The sequence below is a fragment of the Moschus berezovskii genome, chromosome X (assembly GCF_049115385.1).
Source record: "Moschus berezovskii isolate FMDL1 chromosome X, NW_MosBer_1.0, whole genome shotgun sequence".
Lineage (NCBI taxonomy): Eukaryota > Metazoa > Chordata > Mammalia > Artiodactyla > Moschidae > Moschus > Moschus berezovskii.
The window spans coordinates 139628421-139644855 of NC_142488.1; the positions used below are offsets into that span (position 1 = coordinate 139628421).

General features: G+C 42.1%; 1 protein-coding gene and 1 pseudogene across 5 annotated transcripts in view; one reads left to right on the top strand and one right to left on the bottom strand.

The window, feature by feature from the left end:
• The window catches only part of AFF2 (ALF transcription elongation factor 2), a 577381-nt gene that overhangs the window by 131929 nt on the left and 429017 nt on the right, over positions 1–16435 (top strand). The gene's annotated exons all lie outside the window — the stretch shown is intronic.
• LOC129564269 (securin pseudogene) lies at positions 14800–15474 on the bottom strand (annotated as a pseudogene).

The window sequence follows — 16435 nt, forward strand, 5'->3', positions numbered from 1 at the left end:
TTAGGGTTACATGCATCAAGATGGAAAGAAGATCATTGAGATCTTACTGTGAGCTGAGCATTCCAAGAGGAGGAAACAAAATCTCAGAAAGGTGAAGTAACTGATTGCCATGTTCACTCAGCTAGTATATGAATCTTTCACCCAAATCTTCCAGATCCCCAAACCCAGGTTATTTGCATTATCCCAGGTTGTCTCTAGATTGGGATATAAAATCTTTTGATGACTTGGCTCATCCAGACTAGAGGGCAACATCAAAGTAGCACACCCACCACGCTCTCCAAATGCCTGAGGAATGTCCTATGGGTCACGGATACATGATGTACTACCAACCGTTTCTTTCATCATCTGAAAATTCATATCAAGGAGTTTATTTTGTATTTCATTGTAGGTGAACAAGTCTCTTTGACATGGTTCTAAAACTCTGTGTGGTTTCTTTGCTCTTCCAGAAATTCTCTACTGGTAGCTGCCTGTAGGCCTTTGCTGTCTGATCATACCTAGAAGAGGGTTGGGACTGAAAATGTCTTTTATCTGCCATGTGCAGTTTTTCTAATAGGAAGAATAGGAGGAGTTCTTGTAAGAAGTTGATGATGCCTTGCTGTCTCTAGAACTTCAGCTGAAAGGGAATATTTAACATATCCTATAAAGAGGAAATTGTATTATGTGTGTGAAGAGTCAACATTCAGCTGTAATCAAGCCTTGTTGTCTTTATGGAGACCCAGGGGAAAATAGACCCATGAGGCTTGGATCCTCATCATCACTGACCTTTCTCTCTATCTGGTATTTGATTAGGAAGGTTAAAAACAGAGCCATGATTGGTTATTGGATTATACAGTCTGGCAAGGCTTACTCTGGAATTCTCAGCCCTAGTTTGAACATGACTCAGTGCGTTAGTGGATTTACCCACATGGTGTAATAAAGTTATTCAAAGATTCTCAAAGCAAAATTAATTTTAATTAGTTGTTATTAAAAAAAGATATATAAAACCATGAAGTATCTCTGTAAAGGAATGGGGAGGGTGTCATGAAATCTGAGAAACAGGGAATTTGAAATCTGAGAAACAGGGAATACTGTCTGTAGAATCACCGGGAAATTCCAGCTGCCCGGTGACTTTGGGGAAGTTGCCTGGCTCTGGAGGAGGCAAGGGTTTTGTTTATTTATTTTTGGTAGACGGTTTAGTGAAGTACTTCAAACTCTTCTGCAGTTGCCCCTGACGCCTGTGTTTTACATCTTGTCCTGAAGTTTGATCTTAGTTTGTAATGGCATATGTGTGTAAAGGTGCTTGTAACAACAGGAGTGTTTAGTGCAGTGTCGAAAGTCTTTAGGCCAAATCCTGCCTTCAGTGTGCACTTAAGCTTCCATTAAAGGAAAGCAGCAACTTAGCTTACAGAGCTGAGGGTAGAATTTGAATTCTTTTGTAGGAAATCAGAGTATTAGGACCTGGGATATTGAATTTCACTTTTCCCCACGCTGACATTGACTTTCCTCTGGAGCATCACTAACTAGTGAGATCTAATTCAGTTGCATGATTTTTTATTTTTTTCTCCACTAACTCAAATCCAGAGATACAAATCCAGATCTTAGGGGGGTCTCATGTAGATTTGAAATATTCCTGAGGGTCTGTGGGATCTTAATCACTTTCATATTTTATTTATAAAGCAAATGTTCCATGACATTGGAACATTAAATGGATTATACTCAGCCATGTGCAATGTATAATTTTCTAAAATCTCTGATTAATTTAATATGGGTGATTTTCATTCTTTGATATGTGACTTTGCTGTAATTTATAACAACCTATAAATATTTGAAATTCCATGGAAATGTGGTTTGGGGAATAGAATTAACACTTGCCTTATATGCTCGTTGGGTTCTGGTGCTCTTAATGTTCATGGGTTAGTTTCTGGGATGCTCTATGTTCTGTGCCCCATCTGAACCTGTGTGTAATGATTGGCTGGATTATAAAGGGTTCTCACTCTTTTCTTAGCTTTTCATCCAAAACCAAGACTAAATTTGGGGAACTGTATGGCAGCATACCTTCTTTTCTGCACATCTTAATTCTTGTCAAAGCAGAGCTGCCAGAGGACTTCCCTTGCAGACTTTTCCCTACTTCCCACATGCTCCCAACTCAGCCTGTGCATCAGAACCAGAACAGAGGAAACACAGTCCCTGGCTGAGCCTATACCCCGAGACACACACAATAGGGTGACCTACCCTGGGAACAAGGATGAGGACCATCACCCCATCTGATCCTTCCCTCCCTTGCTGGAAAGGCAGCCTCCAGTCAAGGAGATGAGACTTCTCTCTGAGATCAGTAGGAAGACACAGAATGAGTGCAAAGCAGGACATGTGAGAGCTTTTGGTTGTTTCCTCAGCGCTTTCCTGGCCCTGCCACTGAGTAATCTGAACTTCACAGAACCTCGCATCCCTTATCTTATAAACTCAGCTGGATTGTTCTAAGAGCTAGGGACTGCACACAAAGAGAGAGTGAAAGCCTAATCCATAGTTCAGTTCAGTTCAGTCGCTCAGTCGTGTCCGACTCTCCGCGACCCCATGAATCACAGCACGCCAGGCCTCCCCGTCCATCACCAAGTCCCGGAGTTCACTCAAACTCATGTCCATCGAGTCGGTGATGCCATCCAGCCATCTTATTATCTGTCGTCCCCTTCTCCTCCTGCCCCCAATCCCTCCCAGCATCAGAGTCTTTTCCAGTGAGTCAACTCGTTGCATGAGGTGGCCAAAGTACTGGAGCTTCAGCTTTAGCATCAGTCCTTCCAATGAACACCCAGGACTGATCTCCTTTAGAATGGATTGGTTGGATCTCCTTATGGGTGCATTATTATCATCGCTGATGTTCATTTTCTGATTGGTCATGACTTGGTACTGAGTCTCAGGTGGTGCAAATGGTCTGTGTGTTGTGACTTCGCCACTTGTATTAACAGCCAATCCAGTAAGAGAATCTAGGATGCCTGAGTCCTGGTTCAGGTTTATTCTACTTAATCATGTTGTTCTCTGGCCTCTCAGTCTTCAGTGGCAGAAGATGGCTTTTCATGTATTTCTTCTCCAAAAAAAAAAGAAAAGAAAAACAGAAAACAATTGTCCTTGCCAATAATCAACATTTAGTGAGAGTCTAGAGAGTTGTACTTATGTTTTCTGCTTTTTACCTTTTATTTTGAAGGAGCATAAAATATATGGCATTACTTCTTTTGTAGTCTGCAAGATGAGTGATTTATGGAATCAGCTGCAGGTTGATTCCTTTAAGTGAATTTCTGCCTTTCCAACTGCATGTCTAGCGGGTAATGTGCCTGAGAAGCTTGGGAATTGATGTAGCCAATATGCCAGGTGCTGCTACCACCTGGCATTTGAAAAATGGCATCAGGTTATCACTAGTCACATCAGCCTTTGTGATGTCCTCCGTGTCAAGAGTTAGAATAAAATCTATTTTTCATATATTTTAGTCTCCACATAAACAATACCTTCCCCTTAAAGGGTAATTCGGGGAGCTTGTTAAACAGGAAATAAAGCTAAGGAAGAAAAAAACCTTTAAAGAAACTGTATGAGTGAGCCCTGAAAGCAGTATCTTATTAAAATTCTCAATATTCAGCGCAGCGTTTGTCAAATGTTACTGTCTTCCTAGTGTTCCCAGTGGGAAATAGGAAACACACCCATTTAGGAATCCCATAACGTGACTTTGATTAGACAGACAGCTGAAGCTTGAACATTCAGGGTCTAGTGTGCCAGCAGACAGGGAAGGCCTTGGCTGAGTACCTGTTGCTCTAGGCAATGGAGAATTCTCCATGCTGTATTCTTGAGATACAGCTTTCTAATTCATGCAAATTGACAACAGCTGATGCTCTCAGGCATGACCCTGGGGATGTTATTCTTTGGAAAGTGACACAGCCAGGAAGGTGGTTGAATTTTGGAAGGTGTTCTCTTGAGAGAAGCTGACTTGTCTGTCACCTCTTCCTCCTGGGTGGCTCTCAATATTTTATTGTCTTGTCTACAGTTAGTCACATCTTTTTTTTAAAAATCAGGTACTGTGTTCTAATGATTAGCATCATAAATCTGTGAAAATGAGGAATATGTGTGTATACACGTAGGCAGTATTAGTTTTTAATGGCTGCTGTAATATCACCACACGGTTAGTGGCTTCAAACAACACACATATATTATCTTACGATTCTGAAGGGTAGAAATCTAAAATGGTTCTGCACGGCTGTGTTTCTTCTGAGATGCTAGGGGAGAATCCCTTTTCTTGCCTTTTCCCCCACTTCCTAGAGGCTGCCTGTGTTTCCTGGTTGTTGACCCTGCTTCCAACCTCCTCATTTTTTTTCCTTTAGGACTCTGCCTCACTCTTAGACCCGCCCATGTGATAACATTGGGCTGCCCAGATAATCCAGGATCATTTCACCACATCGAGATTCATAACTTAATCAATCACCTCTGAAAAGTCCGTTTGGCCAGGCAAGGTAACAGGATGACAATGTCTAGGGATTAGGATGTGGACCTCTTTTGGGGCTTCCCTGGTGGCTCAGCTGGTAAAGAATCTGCCTACAGTGTGGGAAACCTGGGTTTGATCACTGAGTTGGGAAGATCCCCTGGAGAAGGGAAAGGCTCAGTATTCTGGCCTGGAGAATTGCATGGACTATATAGTCCATGGGGTTGCAAAGAGTCGGACATGACTGAGTGACTTTCACTTTTCATCTTTTGCGGGGACATGATCCAGCCTGCCAACAAAGGTCCGTCTAGTCAAGGCTATGGTTTTTCCAGTAGTCATGTATGGATGGGAGAGTTGGACTATAAAGAAAGCTGAGTTCCAAAGAACTGATGCTTTTGAATTGCGGTGTTGGAGCAGACTCTTGAGAGTCCCTTGGACTGCAAGGAGATCCAACCAGTCCATCCTAAAGGAGATCAGTCCTGAATATTCATTGGAAGGACTGATGCTAAAGCTGAAACTCCAATCCTTTGGCCACCTGATGTGAAGAACTGACTCATTGGAAAAGACCCTTATCTGGGAAAGATTGAAGGAAGAGAAGGGGACAACAGAAGATGAGATGGCTGGATGGCATCACCAACTCAATAGACATGAGTTTGAGTAAACTCCGGGAGTTGGCAGTGGACGGGGAGGCCTGGTGTGCTGCAGTCCATGGGGTCGCAAAGAGTTGGACACACGACTGAGTGACTGAACTGATTCAGCCTGCCACACACACAACTGACCTTCTTGTGCCCCCATTTTCTTCCTTTGTAAAGGACTGGCTCAAACGCCCATTCATCTTCCCATTTCCTTAAGGTTTAGTGAAATACCTTTCTTGAAATGCCATAAGCACCTTGGAGGATGATTTCTATGTGAATAAAAAGTGGTTAATGATGATACACCAGATGAAATCTGAGAATTTGTCAATCCAGACGTTTCTTGATCTCTCCCACTGACCATGTGGTACTGCAGCTTTTTTCTATTTGTTGTCTCTTCCTCTTCCTGTTGTCTCTTTCCAAATAGGAAAAAGCTGTAGTGTGACATGGTCAGTGGGAGGTAGCAAATAACAAATGAAAGTTCAGGTAATAAAACAAGGTGAAACAAGGTGCACCACCCCCCAGAAAAAACCCTGACTTTCCCCAACTTGTCTTCCTCTGCTGCCCTAAATTGGCTCTTTCTTCAGACAGGTTCAGGCACTCAGCGACCCCTGAGCAGGTTGGGTGCTGTCCTAGCCCGGCGTCTCGTGGCATCTCTGTCCCCAGGCCGCCTCCAGCTCCCTGCCCATCTTGTGCAGCTCCAGTTCCTACTCCTCCATGAAGCCCACTCCAGCCTTCAAGGATTTTCCCTTCTCTGAGACCTCCGGTAGTGATCTATAGCCCTCATTTGGCAGTTGTGAGGAGGTGTCTAATTTGGTTAATCATCTTTATGTGTCCATAGGTCTTATTTCTCCAAATAATTATAATCTTGAGATCAAGGGCCAGACCTTTCACAGTGGCAAACTCTACACTCAGCATTTAGCACCCAGTAAGCCTTAAATACATATTTCTGAATAGCAGTGTGTGTGAATAGGGATTAGCTTTGCAGGCCTTTTGTTCTGGGATTTATTTTCCTGTGCTTTTAATCAGGTACTTTATGCCATTTAAATATATTGACATTTAATTTCTTAGCTTGCACATGGAGGCCCCCCTCTGTCTCCTATAGAAAATGATGTCCTGGCTCATTTTTAGGACTGCACAACCATACAGAAGTTCATGGAAGTTCTATGCTAAGCTATACAGACACCTCTTAAGAGTTCTGACAATAACTGCTGCTGCTAAGTCACTTCAGTCGTGTCCGACTCTGTGTGACCCCATAGACGGCAGCCCACCAGGCTCCCCCGTCCCTGGGATTCTCCAGGCAAGAACACTGGAGTGGGTTGCCATTTCCTTCTCCAATGTGTGAAAGTGAAAAGTGAAAGTGAAGTCGCTCAGTCGTGTCTGACTTGTAGCGACCCCACGGACTGCAGCCTACCAGGCTCCTGCATCCATGGGATTTTCTAGGCAAGAGTACTGGAGTGGCTTGCCATCAGTGCAGGCTCAGTTCAGTTCAGTTCAATCACTTAGTCATGCCTCTTTCCAGCAAACGGTGATCTGAGGGAACAGAATTTGGCAAGGGTCCAATAAAGAGCAACCACCAAGTGCTGGGGACATTTATATTCAGATGCCCTCTGAAGTCCAACATACAGGTTCGGGGAATCCCCTGGTGGTCCAATGGTTAGCACTCAGTGTTCTCACTGCCAACGGCCAGGATTCACATGCTGCAGAGCTTAAAGAGCAAAACACAAGAAACCGCTCCAGGTTCACTTGGGTCAAGTCCACTAAGAAGCAGACTGGAGCCCAGCAGGCAGACCTTCCCACTTGCTAACATGTCCTTCCACTACGTTTTGCTTTAGGCTGTAGGCTGCTTGGACCTTGCCTAAGCTTCAGTCTATATGGACAGATGAGACCCGGTCTAAGGAGATTTTGAATCAATGGAAATTTGTTTCCCCTGCTGAATATGTCTGAATCCCCTGTTAACAAAGTCCCCTCTTCTTTTTTTTTTAATATGTATACTTTTTGATGTGGACCATTTAAAAACTGTTGCAAAGAATCTGACACTACTGAGTGACAACAACAACAACAAAATTTTTAAACTCTGTATTTGTTACAATATCGCTTCTGTTTTATGTTTGGTATTTTGGCCGTGAGGCATGTGGGATCTAGTTTCCCAACCAGGGATCGAACCTGACCCTCCCACCCTGTATTGTAAGTGCAGAGTCCTAACTGCTGGACTGCCAGGGCATTCCCAAAGCCCTCTCTTCTTGAGCACCGTTTCGGTAAGGGGAGCCTTGTCATTCCATCCAAGGATGCTTCTCATATAAGGGCATCAATTCTCTAGTCTAACAAATTTATGGAAGATGCACCATTGTCTCCAGAGACCTGCCGCCACTGCTATTGTTGCCAAACTGAAAAGTCTACGCAGCCATAGTAGCCATCGGGGAGACTTTCAAGACAGACACTGAATGTGGAGGAAGAAGCATCTCTGGAGGTTCTGCCCTAGCTCTGCGGCCTCTTTAAGAGTTGGGTGTGTGGCTCGCTTCTCCCCTGGTGGCAGCCCACTTACACAAGAAGACAGGACTGGACGTTTGGTACAAGGCACTTTTCTGTTCAGTAAAAGACATAGGTAATGTGCACATATTTATGAGCCTGTGGGTGTAAATCCCCAATTCATTTGAGGCCCTGGCAAATGCAGCCTTTGTGATAGGCACTTTTTAAAAATGTGGTCCTTCAAAAGGAGAAAGGGGAAAAGGGAGGTGGTGGTCCTCCACTGAAGTTACAGAATAATTGCTGTATTTGTGTCCAAGCTGCCCTTTGAGGCTCTAATAATGATCACATCGCCGATTTTAAGATGGTCTTTCATTCCCGTTTGTAAATTGGAGAGGCTCTTTCTGGGACACTCAATGGTGACCATAAGGATCGTTTTTAGACTTCATTGTGGCCTGCCTCCATTTTACACTCTCAAATATACGAGGCCATAGAAATCAGAAGTGTGAATACAGCTTTTCATTTATCATTGCAGTTCCCCACTTATCGTTAAATCCTTAATTTTGATGGCTCAAGTGGCCTATTGTGCTGGCAATTAGCCAATTGCAGGTGCAGAATCTTGAAGGCATCTGTCGGGAAGTCGTGGTGGGAATCGTCTGAAGAAATGGATTAAGATGCCGTCCTAGGAAAGAATTGCTGAAGCGAGTGAAAATGAACATGAAATGCCTTGTCTGAGGGTTGACCTTATTTGACGAAGCCAAAGAGACCATTCACCCTAAGTCCTTTACAATGGAGACATTTAGAGGTGTACTCTGGCTCTGCCATCTGTCTATAAGAGCTCAGTAAGGGTGCAGCCTTCCATCCTTCTCCCTCTCATTCAAATCAAGACCAGATGTGTGGGCTTGGAATTTGAACCCCAGCACAGCTTTGTCTCCTATCACACTCTCTCGGGAATCCTGTGCTCTAATCTCCCATTTCTCCTTCAGCTCTTCCCTGCTTGGAAATGCTTTTCCCTGCATTATATGCCTTAACTAACCTGTCAGGATCCACGTCAAATCCCCATCTCTTCTGAGAAAGTTTTCTAGGTCCTTCTTGCCAAAGGGAAAATCATTTGCCATGTTCCTGCAGCACTTGGCACCTTTTTAAAAATTCTTGTTCTTAGCCTGAATTAGAGCGATTTATGTCTCATTCATGTGTATGGTCCTGTAAATCCTAGCCTGGTGCTTTGGCACCAGTTCATTACATTAATAACAACAACTATATATCCAGCTTAGGAAAAAATTGTCATAAGCAAGTCTGAGCACATTTCTTTAAATAAAATATATGAAGAGTTAGCAGCTCATTAAGGATAATGGAAAGGCTGGAGGTGAGGGGGCACATCTGAGACACAGAGCTGAATTAGCAGGATAAACTATCAATTGGTGATCAATTGGAAATAAAGACCAACCATTTTTAACATGAGGGTCAATGAGAAAGTGGAAATTGACGATAGTTTAAATTACATGCAACTTTGCAAGAACACAGCGTCACACGGACCTGCAACACCAATGAGCTATATTTTGTTTGTTTTTAGCCTGCTCTGCCTTTCTGAAATCACAGGCATTGTAGAGTTAGATGGAAAGCTGACTTATCCTTTTGATGAACAATAGTGTCTATTAATTTCGTGTGTGGATCTGATGCTGGGGGCCAGATTCCACAAATGAGATACAGGAGTCCAGTTTGCATCCCCTCCAAGAAATGGTCCCCTACTTGTAGGGTGAACACTTACCAAAATTCCCTCTTACCCTTCTTTCCAGGCAAAGATAAAGAACTAATCCATTTTCTCAAATTAATGATTTTGTGCAAGAGATCTTATACGCCATTTCCCCATACTTGCTTTCTTTTTATATTCTCCCAATGAAAGTTCACTTCTGTTAACTAGAATTATTTTTTGCTCAACTCGAAAATGTTGTCGTCAGTTCTTGAGTGTCTGCAGCAAGTTTATATGGCCTTTGCCACCTGGTACAATCTGTGCCTGCCTCTTCCTCCTGTCATTTCCCTGCTGAGGGAATTCAAGCCCATTTTTGGTTAAGAGAGTAAATACACAGTAAACAGAATCATAAACCCCAAGAATGCTCTCAGAAGCCAAGGACAAACTCTGCTGAGCTCAGGCACCATTGTTGAGCCTCTTTGTCACTGACTGACTTGCATGTAAGAGGCTGGAAAGAGTTACAGAGGAACTTTACACTGGCAGTGTCATTCTGGGCATTTCCCAGTTTAGACAGAGTTGTCAACCCATTATCATGGCTCTGCATCATAATCCCCGAAAGAGAATTACGGTATGTGAAATTAAAATGAATCGTTTCTGATTTTCCCATCTCTTTTCTATTTGTGCCTTTAGGGGGCCTTTAAGGACTAGAAGGCAGAATATTATGAAAGGAGATATATTTATTCTACTCATGAGAAGGCTGGATGCTCTTGGCTTCGCAGCCTGTGAATCATCATGTCTTTCCTCCCTTGAAGGATAAATATGGCATTCATTCCAACCCATTTAGCCCATTATTCTTTTGTATATAAAATAGGCCCAATTAAGACATTCTTGTGTTAATTTCTGCATTCTATGTATAGCTAGAAAGAGTTTAAAAATATCCATTGCAGCAAACATCTCAAAATGCTTCATGCATACAGAACATACCACCCTGGTTCCCCTCCCCAACCGAAGGCAATAATTCACCCAGTCATGGAGATTTATGATTTTTCTCTTTTCCACTTACCTACATTAAGCTTCGTCTATGCACAATCCAATATTTAGATGAAAACATGTATTTGTAAATATCTGGGGTTTCAACAAAATTTTTAGTTTTCATCCAGATGTCTGGCATTGTAGAGACCCAGACTAAGATTCTACTCTGCATGCATTAACTCATTCATGGTTATCCAAGTGCACAACAGAAAGTGACAGGCCTGCCTTGTCCTTCCTTCCCTCATCTGTCTCTGCCCCCCTCCCTTCCCCACTGATGAGAGGGAGGCTCTCATCACTTTCAGAGGTGTCCAACTGAAATGCCATTTGGGGTCTCCCACTGGTTATGCTAATTCATTAGACAAACCATATTGGGCAAGTCTGGAAGCCTGAGCTCTAATCCTTCTCCCACCACTGACTAACTGTGTCATCTTTGGAAACTCATTTAACTTCTCTAGAGATCTGGCTTCTTCAATTTTGGAAGCTGTGGGGGCCCATGGAAGATTTGGGACCCTGTAACTGCTGAGACCCCATTTCTACCCCAAATTATGTGAATCTGCTTTGCTCTATCCTGCATATGAAAATTAATTGTTAATAGAAATTACCGTGCAAGTGTGCTTTCTGGGATCCCTTATCCTACTTTGATGTTGTTTTGGCAATTTGTGGGTAAGTTACTGGAGGATACAATAACTGAGAACATGGGTTTCAAAATTTTTAAAATGAAGGGGAAGCATTTTTAAAGAAACTTGCATTTTTTAATGTTGATGTGATACATAGTTGCCTTACATCACTACTTGGAAAATCTTTCTCCTGTATGCTTTTTGATGAACTCCACATATAAGAACCTCATAGAAAATATCTATCCCCAGGATGCCCTAATATTTTGTTACTAGAAAGATCAGCTGCCAGAAGAGATCCAACATAGTTCTTCTGAATTAAGATATAAAGCTTTGAATTTCAAAATGTTGCTTTCCACTGAAAAGTATCTTACAGGGAGAAAGCAATAAACCTTTTTTTTTCTTAGGTTTCTTTTTTAAAAAAAAATTTTAATTTATTTATTTTAATTGGAGGCTAATTACTTTACATTATTGTATTAGTTTTGCCATACACTGACATGAATCTGCCTCGGGTGTACATGTGTTAAACCTTTAAAGAGACATGACATTCAGTGAGAGTATGTTGAGTATGTACAATAAACACACATCTCTCTCTCTCTCTCCCTATATATGTGTGTGTGTGTGTGTATTTGTGTGTGTGTACACACACATATAATTTGTATTTATTCTATTTCTCCTGTAATTAACTCTTACAAAATTCTAAATATCCATTTGAGCCATTAAACATAACTCATTTTCTTATTAGGGGACAATTGAAGCTTATAAGATTTGAGACTGAATGAATCTAATTTTTTTTAAATGTACCTTTTCATTCCTTTATGGATCTTTTCCTGTCTGATGAAATCAGCAGAAATTGGTACCTGGTAGATTTTACAGAGGGGCCTCATTTCACCTGGGAAGGCTTATTTAGGCTTGGTTGTAATGTTTTAATGAAAAAAAAACAATTGGACCAAACAAGTGAATTCTGCCATTGGAAAACTTGGGCAGGTCGTACACAGGAAATAATTTCTACCCCAAATGGATGCCTACTGACCAAGACTTTGGGAATTTAACAGTTTGTAGTCCCTTGCGTTCTGATCATAGACCCACTCACTGCCATCAGGATAAGAGAATTACCCATGCTACTGAGGGGGGTTAGGTCCCAACTGTTCAGAGGCCAAAACCTGTTCAATGTGAATCCAATACCCAAGGATTCTGGAGGCACCGAGATGATGAGTGTTTTCTGTTTCTTCCTCAGTTTCTTGTATTCTCTTTTCCTTCACCAAGGCTGGTTATTCCTCTCTGAAATCCCTCAAGCTAGGAGTTTTGGAGGATTACACAAATAGCCCTACATACAATCCCTTCTGGATTTCAGAAAGATCTGATGATTTGTCCTGCAGGAGTCCCTTCTGACCTCTCTTATCCTAGGACTACAGACTTTCCTGCAAATGGCTCAAGTGCCAACGTCAGCAAGGCAGAGCTGGCCATGGCTGTGGATGCTGAACTGGAGCAGGGACTTTTAACTAAATGCATGGCTAAGCCCTGAGGTTGCACAATGCAAATGAAATCCCCAACTGTCCCTCTTGAACTGATTTTTCCAGAAAGCTCCAATGTGTTTGCTGTACAATCTGTGTAGAAGATCTGTTGACAAAGAAATGGAGAGAAAAATGAGTTCCAACTTTAATTCCTGCTCCTAATCTTCTAAAAGGTGGTAGGATGGCCAGAAGATGAGAGATAAGTAAAAGAGGAAATGCAGTGTTGATCGAAGACTTCTCTATGTCGATCCCCTACATATGAATGAGGTCTATATCGAGAGTGCATTCGTTAAGCCTAATTTGTTCATAAGTCCAACAAAGTTAGCCTAGGCACCCAAATAACATAGTCAGCTATAGAGTACTGCACTGTAATAGGTTTGTAATGCCTTTCACATAAATAATACATACAACACAAACACAAAAGATAAAACATTTTTTTAATCATTTTTCTTTTAATAATATTATTGGGTCATCTCGAGAAGTCACAATGAAATGATGAAGAGTGCAACTGAAATTTATCTTTAGACATTAGAAAATTAGTATTGATAAATCTCTATCCTGGGTTATATTAGACTTCTTAATATCTCAGGATTTTCTGCATAACACATTTAGCCCTACAGTCAGTTCAGTCGCTCAGTCGTGTCCGACTCTGCGACCCCATGAATCACAGCACGCCAGGCCTCCCTGTCCATCACCAACTCCCGGAGTTCACTCAAACTCATGTCCATCGAGTCGGTGATGCCATCCAGCCATCTCATTCTCTGTCATTCCCCTTCTCCTCCTGCCCTCAATCCCTCCCAGCATCAGAGTCTTTTCCAGTGAGTTAACTCGTCACATGAGGTGGCCAAAGTATTGGAGTTTCAGCTTTAGCATCAGTCCCTCCAATGAACACCCAGAGTTGATCTCCTTTAGAATGGACTGGTTGGATCTCCTTGCAGTCCAAGGGACTCTCAAGAGTCTTCTCCAACACCACAGTTCAAAAGCATCAATTCTTCGGCGATCAGCTTTCTTCACAGTCCAACTCTCACATCCATACATGACCACAGGAAAAACCATAGCCTTGACTAGATGGACCTTGGTTGGCAAAGTAATGTCTCTGCTTTTTAATATGCTATCTAGGTTGGTCATAACTTTCCTTCCAAGGAGTAAGCGTCTTTTAATTCCTGGCTGCAATCAGCATTCGCAGTGATTTTGGAGCCCAGAAAAATAAAGTCTGATACTGTTTCCACTGTTTTTCCATCTATTTCCCATGAAGTGATGGGACCAGATGCCATGATCTTTGTTTTCTGAATGTTGAGCTTCAAGCCAACCTTTTCACTCTCCTCTTTCACTTTCATCAAGAGGCTTTTTACCTTTTATTTTTTGTTTTTTTTTGTTTTCCTCATGATCTCTGATTTTTTTTATTTTAATTGGAGGCTAATTACTTTACAATATTGTATTGGTTTTGCCATACACTGACATGAATCCGCCCCGGGTGTACATGTGTTCCCCATCTTGAACCCCCCTCCCACCTCCCTCCCCATATCATGCCTCTGGGTCATCCCAGTGCACCAGCCACGAGTATCCTGTATCATGCATCGAACCTGAAAGGATAAAACTTTTTAATCTTATACTAGTACCTTGAAAGGTACACTAGTACAGTACAACAGCTGGCACTTCTTAGCATTACCAGCCACATCACTGCTGCTTTTATGTTTTCTTCCAGACATCCTGGGCTTGAAATGAAGATACTGTACTACTGTACCCTATGCAGTACTGTACAGTAAAGTACACAAACGCACAACCATTTGTATAGGATGCACATATGTGACAATGTACACCAGACCTGTGAACTAACTTGACTGGACACATGAACACATGTTTGCATCTTTGAAAGTTCGCAACTTGAAGGTTCATGTGTAAGGGACTTGGGTTTCACTTGTGACTCAGCATTAAAGAATCCACCTGCAATGCAGGAGGACTCAGGTTTGATTCCTGAGTTGGAAAAGGAAATGGCAACTCACTCCAATTTTCTTGTCTGGGAAACCCATGGACAAAGGAGCCTGGTGGGCCACAGCTCTTGGGGTTGAAAACGAGATGGACACTACTGAGAGAACTAAACAACATCAAGGCAGGGGACTTACTGTACCAGCATATCCCATATGTACATCTGTAAACAGCCGCTTGGGAAAGATGTATTGTCTGTGTATCTGAGCTCCCAGCTAGACCAGCTCCATAGAGAAATTAAGGAGAAGATACATAATGAAACACATAGCATCTGTTTTTCGCCATCTTGCCTCTCTGGGTGACTTACCCAATTGTGACTGCTGTTTCATACTCGGCTATGGGGTTTTCTGAGTTCTGTGTGATCTACCAGCACATTTTTGTTTGTTATAGCAATTTGCTCAAGAAATTCTTTTTTGTTGTTGTTGTCTGTTAAACAAAGAATTGCTTTATTAATACAAACTATTAATACATACCCAAACTATAAAGTGCTAAGAAATTTAAATATCTAAGTCACAGCAAACAGGTGGCAATTCAACATCCAGAGTTGACAGAAGACTTGAGGGAGACCGCAACACATTAGACTCCCACAGTGGAGGAGACATCTTCAGAGGCGAAGGGGGCCCCACGTGTAACAGCTGCTCAAGCTCCCTCTCCTCATCAAGGATCATGAGAGGCACTCCATTCAAGGGGAGGTGTGTGATCTGGTGCTCCTTAGGCAGGTCAAAACTCTCAAATCTAATGGATTGAAGGGAAAGAATTTTTCTATTTATTGATAGGTGTCATCTGAGGCAGGAACCGAACTTTTTGCTTTAACAGTCTCCTCAGTAATCTTTTTGGTAGAGAAAGTTGTCTGTTTCTCTTTGAGTGGTCCATTCATCTTAACTGATTTTTCTGTAGCTCTGTTGACAGTTCCCAAAGCCTTTCTGGCAGATTTTGGTAAAGCTGGTGGAACATCAAACATTTTGCCAACATATGGTGTTGAAACCTGAGATCTCCCATCTAAAGCTTTGACTGAAGGCACAGACCCCAGCTTCAGCCCGTCCTTAGGAGCCACATGGATGCCTGGTTCTCCATTTTCCTTATCAACATAGATCAGAGTAGCCATTCTGGATCAATGCTCGGTTCACCCACGTTCAGAGTAACAGTCAAACTCTCGCAAGACTCATCTTCAAGAAATTCTTAATTGGGATTATTGTCCTGACAAAGCATTTTGCCAAGTGTGATTACAAGTTCATCATTTAGGAGAATGACAGTAACTACCACCTCAACACAGGCCCTTTAGTGCTAAGCTCGGGCAGACTGAATCCTCAGCCCATTACTAACATGAGACTGCAGATATAATCAGTTTTGTCAAACTCTGGTATTCGTTCTGGGCAGAACCGTCACCAGGACAGGAGCCAAAGGCATTCGTTTTTCTTGGGGAATTGTGCCTCGGGCCTCTTGTTGTCTAAAATAAGGCTCATCTCTCATTCCTACTTGTGGTCTAGTAAGTGATTTTCTTAGGAAATTCATACTTGGTGGTTTGTGGTTGGCAAATGTGAAGGGACTGAGCAAGATGGCAGGAGACTTGGGTTTGTGATAAACATTGTTTTCATTTTCCCAAGAATTCTTCTCTCTCATTGCATTCTTCTTCATAGCTCTACCTTGAAACTCTCCTCCAAGTATAAGGTTAGAATCATAGAAAAAAAAATCTGTGTTAATCCATTCATTTATGAGACACTGAAATTATATATTGCTGCATTTTTTTTCACCTGATTAATTTCTGAATCACCATGGTTATGGGCTCAATATAGAATATGGCCAGATCCTCTGTTTATGGTGATTTGGGGTTGTGACTTAGAATGGCCTTACTCTGCAAAAGATGTCCAGATTGGAAGAGCTGGATTCTGCTAAGATTCTGATCATGCTTTGTGATTTTGAGGAAGTTAGTTTACATCTCTACTGGGTCTTAGCTCCCATAACTCTGCAGGGGCTCTTTTTTTTTGCATCTGTAGATTTCAGCACCCTCTTGTCCCTAATGTAAAAGCAATGCCTATTTATTGTCCAAATTTTAGCCTCAACTTTAG